This window comes from Streptopelia decaocto (genome assembly GCF_964273445.1).
Source record: "Streptopelia decaocto genome assembly, chromosome: 1".
NCBI classification, from domain to species: Eukaryota; Metazoa; Chordata; class Aves; order Columbiformes; family Columbidae; genus Streptopelia; species Streptopelia decaocto.
The window spans coordinates 186,907,055-186,920,231 of record NC_138663.1 but is presented as its reverse complement, the minus strand read 5'-3'; the positions used below and the strand labels follow the sequence as shown (position 1 = coordinate 186,920,231).

Sequence of the window (13,177 nt, the reverse complement as noted above, 5' to 3'; positions counted from 1 at the left end):
CAGGGCTTCAAAGTCCAGCTGCCCTTCTTCATGTTTTCCTCCAGTGGAAACAGCCTCTGCTGTGGGTATCAGCAGACTGGACTAACAGTTCCCAATATTGGAGCCCTTTACCACCAAGTTTGATCTTTATTTCAGTTAGTTATTTATTTTTAGGGTTTTTGAGCATCTCTTGTCTTCATTGTCTTTCAGAGGTGGTGGTAGAGATTTTTCTGTTGTATCTAAAAGTGCAGTACTAGTGTTTTTTTCCTTTAAACATTGCCCAGACTTTTGATAAGTATGTTTCATGCCTCTTTCTGAACTTCAGAGGATGTAAACTATTATGTAATAAACAAAAAGTATTTCTTTCTTGTTTTTCCCAGGAACAAACCCTGATTTGTCTTGGCAATCTTCTATGATGCCAGCCTAAGTTTTATCTTCTGGATACTAAGACTTCTTAGTTCCTATATTTCCCATTTTCCTTCTTGCAATGTGTAATCAGCTAAGATATGTAATAGACTGATCCATTTTTTTTTGTCTTCTCATTTGTTGATTTTTTTTTCTCTTCCCCCTGGGCAGGGTGGGGGAAGGAAATGAACCTTCAAGGTGATTTTTTTTTTTCCCTATTTTTGCTTCCCGTAGTACAACATCATACTTCTTCAAAATGGTTTAGAGCTTTCCTAAGTCAATGTATCAATTGTACAGGCCTCTGATGATAGAGAGAAAATATTTTCTTTCTGCATGGCAGGTTTTGTTTTGATTCATAGTCCCACGTTAGAGGAAATCAAAGATCTTTTCTCAGCAACTTCTGTTCTGTCCTTAACATCTGCAGCCTTCATCTATCCAAACCTTTACCATCAACCAGAAATACTTTGTGCTTGTGCCTATTTCACTTTATCTTCTCTCACTCTGTCTGCAGTAATTTCTAATCTGCTTGGAGTCATATCTTGTGTGTTACTGCAGGGTGACAGGCCAGTGAGCATGGCACTGCTGCTCCTAAGAACCTGCTTTCAGGTGTACAGGAGGAATGTACCAGAGCCTTGTCCCTTCCTTCTTACCTTCATATAGCTTAGCAGGAGCATTCCTTGGGTTTGAGGTTTCTGTATGCATTTTGTCAGCACAGCCTGTATGTCCACATATATTAATTTTTTAAGATCATCTTTGCACAATTCACTTTTCTGATTTCAAAAAAATATTCCCTGCAGACAGTTCTCTTTCAGTTGATCACTGCTGTATGTTTGTTTGTGGTTTTTTGTTTTGTTTTATTTTGTTGGGGGTTTTTTGTTGTTTGTTTTTTTTTTTTTTTAAAGAGTGAAAACAATAAGTTTACACAGGTTTATTTTGACTGATTCAGGAGCACCTTGTCTGTCATAGACTTCACATGACTTTAAGGTACTTGCCGTACTTGATTATACTGCTTTCCTCATTGATAAAACAGATATGGTAAAGCATAGTACAGTTCTAAAGAGTAATTAAATCATTCAAGATGATATTGAAAGTACTGTGTATGTTTGATTTTATTATCTGTTTTTACATGGCTTATATAGATTTGGTACATTTGTTATTATAGCATTTACTTTTTCCATACAACTGTGTTTTTTCTAAACCTGTAGGCTCTGGGGTTTGGGTTTTTTGTTGTTGTGGGCTTTTGTTTTGTTTGTTTGTTTGTTTGTTTGTTTGTTTGTTTTTTCAGCAGTATACCTGTTCACATAGAGGTTTGATGTATATGTAGATATATTTCTCATACACTTCCAGACATAAAATACCTGACCATGGTATACTGCAAGCTCCTCCTGACATTTGTGCTACCCAGTTTATTGATATGTGTTGTCAATAATATAGGCTCTGGGTTAGGTTGTAAAGCTCCATTATTCAAGAGCGTCATATTTTGAAGTAATTTGTCATGGATTTGTTGTAGAGATAGGAGACTATTTATGTTTATGGCATTTTAAGTAACTCAGTAAGACCCTTTAGAATATACAGAAAAGGCTTGTTTACTGTCATCACTGCTCACTTAATCCTATGACCTTGACATGGTAGTCTGCCCATAAAGCTCCCTGTGGGCAGTTCAATAAAACAGATGAACATCAGAGTCTAATGATTGTTTCAGCTTCAGGAATATACTACCTTACAGCACAATGATTTTTTAAACATTCAATAGCACTGAACCATTTTAAAACCCAATAATGTAGCAAACTATCCAACTCTCTAGATTATTAGAAAACCTGCAAAAATATGCATAAGCCACTTGTACTTCTGCTATTCAGTTTGAGAATGTTAACTATTAAAAAAAAAAAAAAAAATCATGTATACACAATGCCAATAGACTAAAATTAAAATCAAGCTATTTCTTAAAACTTAAGTTTACTTATTTTTCAGATTCCCATTTTTTTTTCTCTTCTGATAGCAAACGATATTTAGTGAGGGGGAATGCTTTTTAGTTTTCTTACAGTTAGAATCTGAATCTGGGAAAGAGTAATGTGCAAGAAGTTTCTTTTGATGATTTACTAGAAGTTACACTTGCATTAATGGTAGGATGCAATAAAAACTTACATAAAGAGGAAGATAAATTTTATATCTCTTAGGCCAAATTTAGAAATACTGCTGAAGCCGTTGGGATACTTTGCCATAAGAGGGCCTTAATTTTTATGTTGAATATATCTTGAGCTATGCGAAAACATGGAGGAAAGTCAAGCATGATATATTTGCCTCATGATGCATGGAAGTGTTGTTTTGGTTTTATCAAAATACTGCTGTTTTTTGTTTGGTTGTTTTTTTTGAATGTATAGACATTCAACTTTCCCATTTCTATTAGACAACAAGGCATTATTTTCAGACAAATAGTAGCCTTTTACACTGAATAGTACTCCAACTCCTTGTGCTTTCTTGAATAACAAGTGATGTTTTCAAAGTTGATGACAGCTTAATCATAGAGGACATTTATTTAGTGAACTTCAGAAAGTATTTTCAGTGCTAGAGTTTCATACTGAACTATTGAGCTAAAAATCTATGAAAATTGAGTGAAACCTGTCAGGACAGAGGAGCAGCCAGGAACAGGAGCAGGAAGTGACATGTATCCACCAGAACAAAATGGAATCTGTTATTCTTTCTGATTTAACCTCAGTTAAGTACCACTGAGAAGCATGAGAGAAAATAAAAAAAGCACCCCACATTATCTGGCTAAATGCCAGAGAAGGTTGAATAAGAAAAGTGCAAGTGTATGGTTCTACACCTGGGGAGGAACAATCCCAGGTACCAGTACAGGTTAGGGGCAGACTTGCTGGAAAGCAGCACTGCAGAGAATGACTTGGAAGTTCTGGTTGACAACAGGTTGACCATGAGTCAACAATGTGCCGCTGTGGCCAGGAAGGCCAACAGTATCCTGGGGTGCATTGACTGTGACCAGCAGGTCAAAGGAAGTTATCCTCCCCTTTTGCCCTGGTGGGGCTGCATCTAGAGTACTGCATCCAGTTCTGGGCTCCCCAGTTCAAGAAGGATAAGGAATTACTGGAGGGAGTCCCGTGGTGGGCTAAAAAGATGGTTAGGGGTCTGGAGCATCTTTCTTGTGAGGAAAGACACAGGGACTGTTCAGCCTGGAGAAGAGAAGGCTGAGAGGGGATCTCATCAATGTTTAAAAATATCTCAAGGGTGGATGTCAAGAGGATGGGACCAGACTCTTTTCAGTGGTGCCCAACAATAGAATGAGGGAAGTGGGCACAAACTGAATCACGGGAGGTTCCATCTGAATATGAGGAAAAAGTTCTTTCCTTCGAGGATGACAGAGCACTGGAACAGGCTGCCCAGAGAGATTGTGGAGTCTCCTTCTCTGGAGACATTCAAGACCCACCTGGACACATTCCTGTGCAACCTGTTCTAGGTGGACCTGCATTAGCACATGGGTTGGACTAGATGATCTCCAGAGGTCCCTTCCAAACCCTAACCATTCTGTGGAAAGAGTAGTTCATTTTGTAATAGTTTATCCATTTGAGAACATCAAGAAAGAATTAATGAAAAGCTCCATTTGTATACACTTACAGGATTAAATATACATTACTTATAATTTTTAACAGTCTTGGAAATAAAAATGTAGAAAAACTGTGATTGGAAACTTGGGGGAATGGCCACCAGTTTCTCTGATAATGACCTCAATGAAAACTGTACTGTCTATTAAATTTTAACAAAGAAGGTGTTATAAGGGTTTGAGGCATGATAGAATAAAACCAAAGTACTAAGATTAGTATAAAAGATATTTTGGAATTTATGTACAATTCAGTAGTGTTAGAGGAATATTACCAGTTGCCTTCACAAACAAGGAAATTACTTTCTACATAAAAATTGTGTTTTTCAATTAGTATAAATGGTCCTTTAGTAGATGAGATATATTCTGGTTTAGTTTTTTACTTATTTGTTGGACCAATGCTACTGTGTATGTTGTGGCTCTTGATGGTGGTGAATATATTTTCTTCACTGGAAAGAAGCAGACACATTTCTTTCTGAATAGATATCCAGTGGAGCCCCGGGTACATGAGTTTTCCTAATGTCTCTGTTACAGAAGCTATATCTACAGGTCATATGTTGAATTCTGGCTATGGTATTCCCTGGATATCTGGATCATTTGATAATCTTTAGCTGAGCTATGAAAGAGTGTTATTGCCTGCTGTGCAGGGAAGTTCAAAAGGTTTTGCTAGACGCCACTAAATTTTAGACAGAGACCTTTTCTTAGGAATGTCCTACTCTGAAAGCACTAGAATAACTCCTTTAATTCAGTGACACAGTGATGAATTACTAAGGGCAACTCTTTTAATGCAATGTTTATTTAGAGGATTCTGCTTTTCTAAAAGTAATCAATGAATTCTCAATTTGTCTACACTAAAACGGAAAAAAAAATGTAGTTCTAAATTCTTATTCTCTAGTATTTAGATTAAGAAAATATATTTGCTTTTTCCCTTCTTTTGTTAAATTTGACTTTTCACAATCCCCACAGTAAAGTTGTACTGTTACTGTTTTATAATAAGCATACATTGCTCAGGAAAAATCTTTGCTGTAAAAATGAAGAGGCTACAGTGGACATTCCCTTATGAGATAATGTCTACAGATTCCTGTTGTCATGCATGTTTTCCAAAACATTTATAAGATGCTAAATCACAAGCAGATTTTGAGGTAGCTTTTAGTAAATAATTGGTTTCCTGGCTGCTGGCTTCTTTGGTTCTCCATTGGCTTTAATACTCAGAGGTTTTTATTGTTTTTCTCTCCATACCAGTTGGTGTTACCAGTTGTAATGGCAAGACACCTTCTGTTGGTACTTTTTCAACCCTATTAGAAATTCATAGCTAATATCATCACAGACATTAGAGAAACATAAAGGTCAGTGAATGATATAATTGGCATACATATAACTGAATGATGATATCGGTTCCAGAAGTTGCAGTTGCTTGAACACCTAGAGCAGATGAATAGGGAGATTTTCATACTACTTGACAAATACTCTCTGACTGAGAAGCAGCTGGAGATGTGACTGAAGAGTCATTTTGTAAAGCCTTTGAGTTTAGACCTGGCAGGTAACCAATTTTGGAAGGATCTGAAAACAGTGGTCCTTAATCTTCAATTTTTATTCTCATGTCTGACATCAACAGTGAAACTATAAAGTGTCAGTCAAGCATTTGTGTTACTTTTTGAGCTACCTGAATTTCAAGTTAGTAGCACCTTTTTCATTATTTTGAGAGGAGAAAAGAGGTGAATCATCTCCCTTTCCATAACTATGCTCACCACTCTTCACTTTGTTCTTCTTCTGATGGTAAAAAAGGCAAAGAGCAACAAATTCAAAAATCTTTGCTAGTCCAACATGAGTGAAAAACATTTAAGTTTGAGGTTTTTATGAGCTGGAATAATTTTCAGGAATTTCCTTAATGGAAATTCTAAAGTCTGATATGTCTTTGCATTTTACAGTTTGGATCAAGAAGAAGCAAAATTCTTGAGGTCGTTGCCCAAATTTATGAAGGAGGGAAAGATTGCTGTTACATTCCAACATTTACTTTAAATTTACATAACAACTTCCTTTCTTTTTTTCTTTTTTTTTTTTTTTTTTTGTAAACCAGCCAGCAATAATGAAGGGGAAACATGATTTACAGGATTTATAGTTTTGGAGTCTGTGGCCCCTTCCTCGGATTTCTCCCTAAACATGATTGTCATTGTAATTCAAGTTAGAGCCAATAATGTGCTTCCATGTACAGTATCTAAGTGTTGCCTACCTTTCCAAACATTTCTCTAGACTTGGATCAATGGAAAGTTTTTAAATGACACTGTACTGACTGCACTCAATAGTTTTTACTCCTTAATATGGGGAAAGCAAGGGAATTTAACATGCATAATCTATCTGGATATTTCCAGTATTGACATCAGGATTTAAGAGATGAAAGTACTGTAAAATACTTTTTGTGTGTGTGTGTGTGTACAGCATTAAGTGATTGTGCTTATGCATGCATTTGTACCATAGTATGAGCTAAGTCAGAGAGTGTAGTTTTTTGAGATTTTCTTCAGCACTGTCACATAATTATTTTGAGTTTTGTGATTTAATTATTTATTTGGCCTTTTTGGTCTTATAAATCATATGCTTGGTCATATCTCTTAAGCAACTGAGTAACGCAGGGATATTTTGCATGTGATTTTGGGGGTGGGTGACACTTATATTTCTCTGGGTCAAGAAAGCAGTAGGAGTGAAAAAAATGGCGTGTTATTTCCATGATCTAAATGTTCTGCAGCAGTAGCAGCAGCTGAGCAACTCAGTGTTATTCAATGCTACATTAACTTTTCCATTAATGCTGGTGCTATAAAATATGAAGCCCTTAAGCATTGTGAAGTTGCTGTCTGATTTTTGTTCCTTTACATGGCTGCTGTATATTTGCATGTTGCAACCATTATATGGATAATCACCACCATTACTTTTTAGAAGGTCATTCTCTTCTTGTTCTGAATATAGTTAGATACAGCCTTAACAGAAGAGCCTTTAAACATACTCACTACAAATGCTGTCTTTTTAGTTATTTGCTGCTATGATTATACGTTGACAGCCTGTCAACGAGATATTTTGCTTCTGGATTCTTTTTTTCTTTCCTCATTAAATAAATTTTTAAAAATAGAGATAATGAAGGACCTATTTCTAAAAGAAAAATAATTTTTTTTTTTTTTTTTTTTTAAAAAGAAGAAGAAACAAAACAGTCCTGTTAAGGGGAAAATTATTATTCAATTATTCTTCAGAGATTATGAAATGTTACTTTGCACCAAGATAAATTTTAGTTACATAATAAACATCATTATATTTTCAAAATGCTGGATTTTTTAGCTGAATGAGATCTGAATTATGATTAATCAAATTTCTTGTATTTTTTTAAATCTTTTTTGAGAATATAAACATTTAGGAGACTAGTGGATTTAACAAGTGCAATTAACAAATCAGAGCAGGAATTCACGACACCACTGACCAAGACGCACCAACCGCTCCACCACTCACTCCTCCAGAATTCACAGTACAGTTCATATGGCACAGCAGGATTCTTTCTTCAGCTATGAAAGCAGTCACTTTATGCCCTAAATAATGAAGTTATAATCTTGGTGGTACCAGTGAGGTGACACCGCAATGCTAAATAAATCATTTCAGTCTTTATCTCTCCGCCTTGTTTTCCTCACACGTAATATGTGAATTACAGCATTTTGCTAGCAGAGTGATTTGAGATCTGTTAATGGGGGAAAAAATAGTGCTTAATTATTATCTTAAGAGAAAGGTTTTAAATATTTAGTGCTCTCTGCTTTATTTTTTAACATTCTTTAGTCATGTATTTCTTCAATGGGTTTTTGCTGTGCCTCAGATTCACATTGTTCACTGTTTTGATATTTAAAATCATCAGCATCTGAATAATAGGATGAGTTTGTGTGATGGCTCATACAAAGTCCTTTCTAGCTGCATGTAGCCTTTGCACTTAAGAGCTGTTTCTTGCCATTTTGGAACAGAATGAAACAGCATATCTGATTTGACTAGCAAGTCCTTGCTTCTATATTCAGACAAACAGTTTTGTTTCTTTTCCGTGGTTTTATCTCCCACCTCTCTATCTTATACAACTTTTGTGGTACTATTTTTTTTTTCAAATTTTGATATTTTGATGTTGGTATTATTTGATTTGAGGTGCACATAGAAAGATTAATTTAGTATCCAAATGCTAGAAATAATAGTCTGTTTTATATAAATAGACGGACTATCCATATTGAGCACTCAGTCTACAAAGAAATTTTACCCTGGTTTCATGACACTATATTTACAGAAGAGTTTAGAATTTATAATATTTTTCCCATTAAGAAAATATTGCTTTTATCTCAGGAATTTCACTTAATTAGTGTCTAATTTAATAATTTAGGAATTTTTCACAGTCCTGTTTAGTAATCTCTAATCTGAATGGCATTGTGTTACCAGCACATGTTCTGAGGGTGCATTTACTAATCTAAACCTCTTGGGTGCTACTTGAATCTCATCCCTGGACTGTGTCCTTCCAACATAGGATTTTGATTTTTCCCATTTATTTCTTATACGCTACTGATAAAATTTTTTTACACTTTTATCCAGGGTATATTTTCTCCTAAAAACTGTTCAGTATATTTTCTGTATTGATGTTCTGGCTGGATAGTATGCAGCAATGTGACACTTTGAAATGTTTGTGGTTCTGTTTAGGCAGCTCACAAAGGGGCTTTTTGGGAACGGGAAAGAAGGAGTAAAAAAAGTCATTGGTTCAAAACCGCAAATTATTTTTAAGCTGTTTTTTTTTTTAATGTAATAAGATACTGGTGATTGATGAAATAATTTGGAACCCGAAAAGCTATATAATTAAAAATTGTCTTACAAAATTGCACGATTTTTTAATGAATTCAGTATTTTAATCAGTTTGAATGGGCTGTCATAAAAACCAATAACTACATATGAGCAAACTAGCATATAAAAACATTGGATGTTTTGAATGCTGAGGAACAACAGAGTTAGTGGATATCACAAAAAAGAAGGTTAGAAAAGCCTAAGGTGGACAAAACCCAATGTGCTTGCATAAACGTAGGATATTTTTGTTTTATAAAATAACTCCTTCTACTTTAAGAATTTGTTTTTAATTTGATATCTGGAAAAGAAATCTTCTTCCCTGAAACATTAAGTGGTTCAAGGTTTGAGTAGCAACTTAATGTAAGAACGTTATATTAACTGAATATTTCCACTGAAAGTTCTAGTTTGTCTTCCTGTTTATTACAACTGAAAAGAATCTTAAGACACTTGATCAAAATAACAAAGGGAAGTTTTATGGTCTTCCTTGGTATGAATCCAGTTAAAGGTTTAATAGCATAAGTGAGACTCTGAAATGAAAAGGCAAAAATATATCACTTATATCATTTTAGCAGTTATTGGCTGTTATCTGGAGAAATAGATTTCGCTTCACTCAGTAGAACACTATATTTTGTTGAAAATCAAACTTTACCAAATAAATTTCAATATTTTTAGTATGGCAGATGATGAATTTTCTCCCACAGAAGTTATATCAGAAAATCAATATTTGTAAAATTGAAACAGTATAGGTTTGTATTGATCTATGTGGCTAAATCAAAATGAAAGGCTTTGTAACAGCTTTCTTAGACAGCCTGCTCCCCAGTAATGGCAAACTATCAGTTTTAGCTTTCCACTGATAAATCAGCTTGAAAATTGGATGTCAATTTTTTTCTTTTTTTACTGAGGTAGTGATTTTTTATGCCCTCTAACCTTTCTTGATGTGTTAGATTGGTTTATAAGACTAAGCTCTGCCTTTTTGAAAACCATTGTCAAAACTGACGTTTAGATATATTTTGAAACAAAACATAAACTCTTAAAGCCTAGTTTTGTCTACTACCTGGCTTGCTGGTAATTGTATGTGTGCACTTCTGTGTAAACAAACATGAATATATGTTTAATACTGAAAATGACATTGATTTAATACTTTGGGTATATATGTTTCTTTCTTTTCTGATCTCTGGGGTTCACAAAGGTCAGGTCTTCAACTGCAGCTTTTAGAAACTAATGCTCCAGAAACTATTTTAGCTTTCAGTGGTCAGGAAGATTGATTTTTCTTTAATTGACTGATTTTCTTTTTTATTTTGTGTTAAGTGAGACTTTATGAAATGATAACGCCAGTTTCAGCTGCAGATGGTAAGATGTCCTGAAAACCTTCATGTTTTAAAAAAAAAAAAAAAAACTTGGTCATTGTTTTTAATAATAGAGAAAAGATGATACATTTGCATTTACTCAGAAAATAGATAGAAAAATCCTTTGTAATGCTGGGGGTAAACCCTTTAAGCTGGGTCAAATACAGTAGCTTTCAGTGACAGCTGACAGTGCCATACCTTCATGTCTGTGCAGCAGAATATAAGTTAGGTTGAGTGGGTATTGATTGGGAAGTTTGCTGTGGTATAATTACTTTTGGCTGTAGAAAAATGTGGTGTGTATTGATCTGGATGGAAGCATTTGACTAGCAGTTTCCCTTGGCTAACAGTGAGTGTCATCTTTCAGCCATGATAAATGGTAACACTCTGGGTCAGCATAATTACTTGGTGGTGAAATGAACCTCCTGTACCTTTCTCCCTCTCCCACCAAGGAACCACCATAATCATCTTTATCTGAAAGCCATGATTTACCGAACTAACCAGCCCTTTAATAAAGTCCTTTACCCCCGCCCCACAGGATGGACCTGTTTTAATTGTGGCTCTACACTATTATTTTAAAAACTGAACGGTTCTGTTCTGAATCCACATATATGATTTTTTTTCCCTAACCCCTGTCAGTCAACCTAGACCTGCAGGAGTCCAACTCTAGCGACAATCTTTTAATCTTTATTTTTAGTGCTTATGTAGAAAAGGGAGAGAAAAATGAAGGTGGTCATCATTTTGACATGCTGCTTTTTAATTCTTTGAATCCAATGTTATTAATGCACTGGTAAATTATCAGTGTACTGCAATGAAAACTGCTGTATGTATTCATTGTCAGTAACCCTTTAATTTTACAGAGTAATGTACAGTTTGGATGTGCTGTCCTTTGAGAACAGATGAGGATATATTTTGACAATGTGCTGCTAGAACAGCTTCATTTGTGATCATTTTGACACCTCATTTAATAACAGTTTTAAATGTAAGATTTTTCTGTTCACGTGGACATCTAATAGGTGACAAATATGTTATCACAAATAGAGAAACTGTATTTATTGCTAGAATGGAAAACTATGATGATTTGTATTGTTTGGCACCATTTTAATGGGGAGTTTTCAATTTGTTATCAATATTTCATTAAAACTTCATAGCATGTTGTTGAAAATGGATTTGTGTTTACTTGCCAGTAGTGCAATATGGCCCTGGGGTAATGACTTTTTGTTAAGTAATGTTAGTTAAAGAAAATCTGGCAATAGTTTTAGATCATTTTAAGACAGCTGTGAAGGGTTTGGATAAAGGTCATTTTCAATGATTGTGCTTAGTTAAATAAATGTGAAGGGTTTCACAATGGGAATCTTGCTTTTCAGTGTGCTGTCATAAATTTCCCTTTAATACATCTGGGAATACGAAGTAAAATGTAGTTGTTTCTGCCTTGAAGGCAATGTATTTTATATTTTCCTTGCTTTGTTTGTTTTCCCCTTATAATGCTGTTTATTCACATAACTAGAGTTCAAAGGTTTTACTTTGTCATAAATTAAATCTTCTGTTCTCTGACAGTTTGTGGGACCTGCTGGATATAATTTTCAAATGGTTGTAACTCGAAGATTCTTTGCTGAGATTTAGTCATTAAAAGTGTTAAATTTTCTGACAACTCAGCCGCTATTTTGACCCTGGTTCATTGCTTTCTCTCTCCCTTGGCCACAGCTGGCCTCTTGCTGTTCACAGCTGAAAAGTGAAATCAATGCTGGGTCTAACAAAATGCAGATGAAAGCCATTCTGATCATATACAGTCATTTCCCGTAATTTTATCAACCTTCAGTTTCTTAAATGATCTCTGGAAATCATTGTGCATGTGAATACGATATCAAATTTTGTGATAAAATGTCCTGTCTTTCTGAAAAGTAATACTTTCTTAAGTGTTAGTAATGATATACAGCTCACATTGCCATAGCACGACTTTTTAAAACACCGGTGTGCTCCTTCCCCAGTTCCCTCCTGAAGGGAAGCACCTTGAATCAAAGCCCATCAAAGAGCTGCTGGCTGAATCCTGCCGGCTTTGAGCCTTTGCCATCTTGCAAATTGCAATTTTTATGTTCTACAAGGCTCAGAGCTGGAAAGTAAGAACTCTTACCATGTGTCAGTCCACATTGCCGTTGATCTCTCATCCTTTTCATTTTTATTCGAGCAAGATTGGTAGGAAAGATATGTTGCAGTTAAAGGTGGCAGCATATGATGTCGCTTAATACTCCAAAGGTCACAGAACTACAATGAGTTTGATGGAAAACAGCCTTTCTCCTTATTTTAAATGGTTCCTGCTTTGATTACAGGCATTTATTATAATTATCAAGAGATTAGTCTGTTGTTATAGAATCCTTGTAATGGAACCATTTAAAAGGAGTATAATGGCAGTTTATTGGATTTTCCAAAGGAAAAGAGAGCAGATAAAGTGGTGTTTTTTTAAATGGATCAACTGCTGCCCTAAGCATACTGATTTTTTTCTTCTGTTTAACTTCACATTTTTTTCGCAGTTTTCAGTTACGTACTGAAGAAGTCACCTTTTTCAAATTTTTAAGATATTTTATTTATAACATTTTCATGGCACCCACCCCTATGCAATTTAATTAAAGCATTCCTTCCATAAATGACCTGAAACTCTACATATCATACGATTTGTACTCTTACACAGCTGCTTTGTGATTTTATTAGTATCCACATTTTAAAAATGGCAACAAAAAAGTATTATTGATCAAAAATATCATATAAAAGAAATTGCAAATTCTACATTTCTTCAGTTGAAGTACAGCTAGGATGATTTTTATATTAGCAAAATACCATAATAGTGACAAAAGTGGGTGAATTTTTTTCATGTTTACCTAATTTCCCCCACTTAACAGTGTACAGTTGTATTTACTGTCCTTACTCCAGAAGAATAAATGTTGAGATTACAAATCATTCATCTTATTCAAATATTACAGCATACTATTTGTGACCTGGCAATGAATTT

The 13,177-nt window shown here is 34.8% G+C and overlaps 1 protein-coding gene across 2 annotated transcripts in view; it reads left to right on the top strand.

Annotated features, from left to right (window-relative positions):
- NBEA (neurobeachin) overlaps window positions 1-13,177 on the top strand; it is a 490,666-nt gene that overhangs the window by 267,271 nt on the left and 210,218 nt on the right. The gene's annotated exons all lie outside the window — the stretch shown is intronic.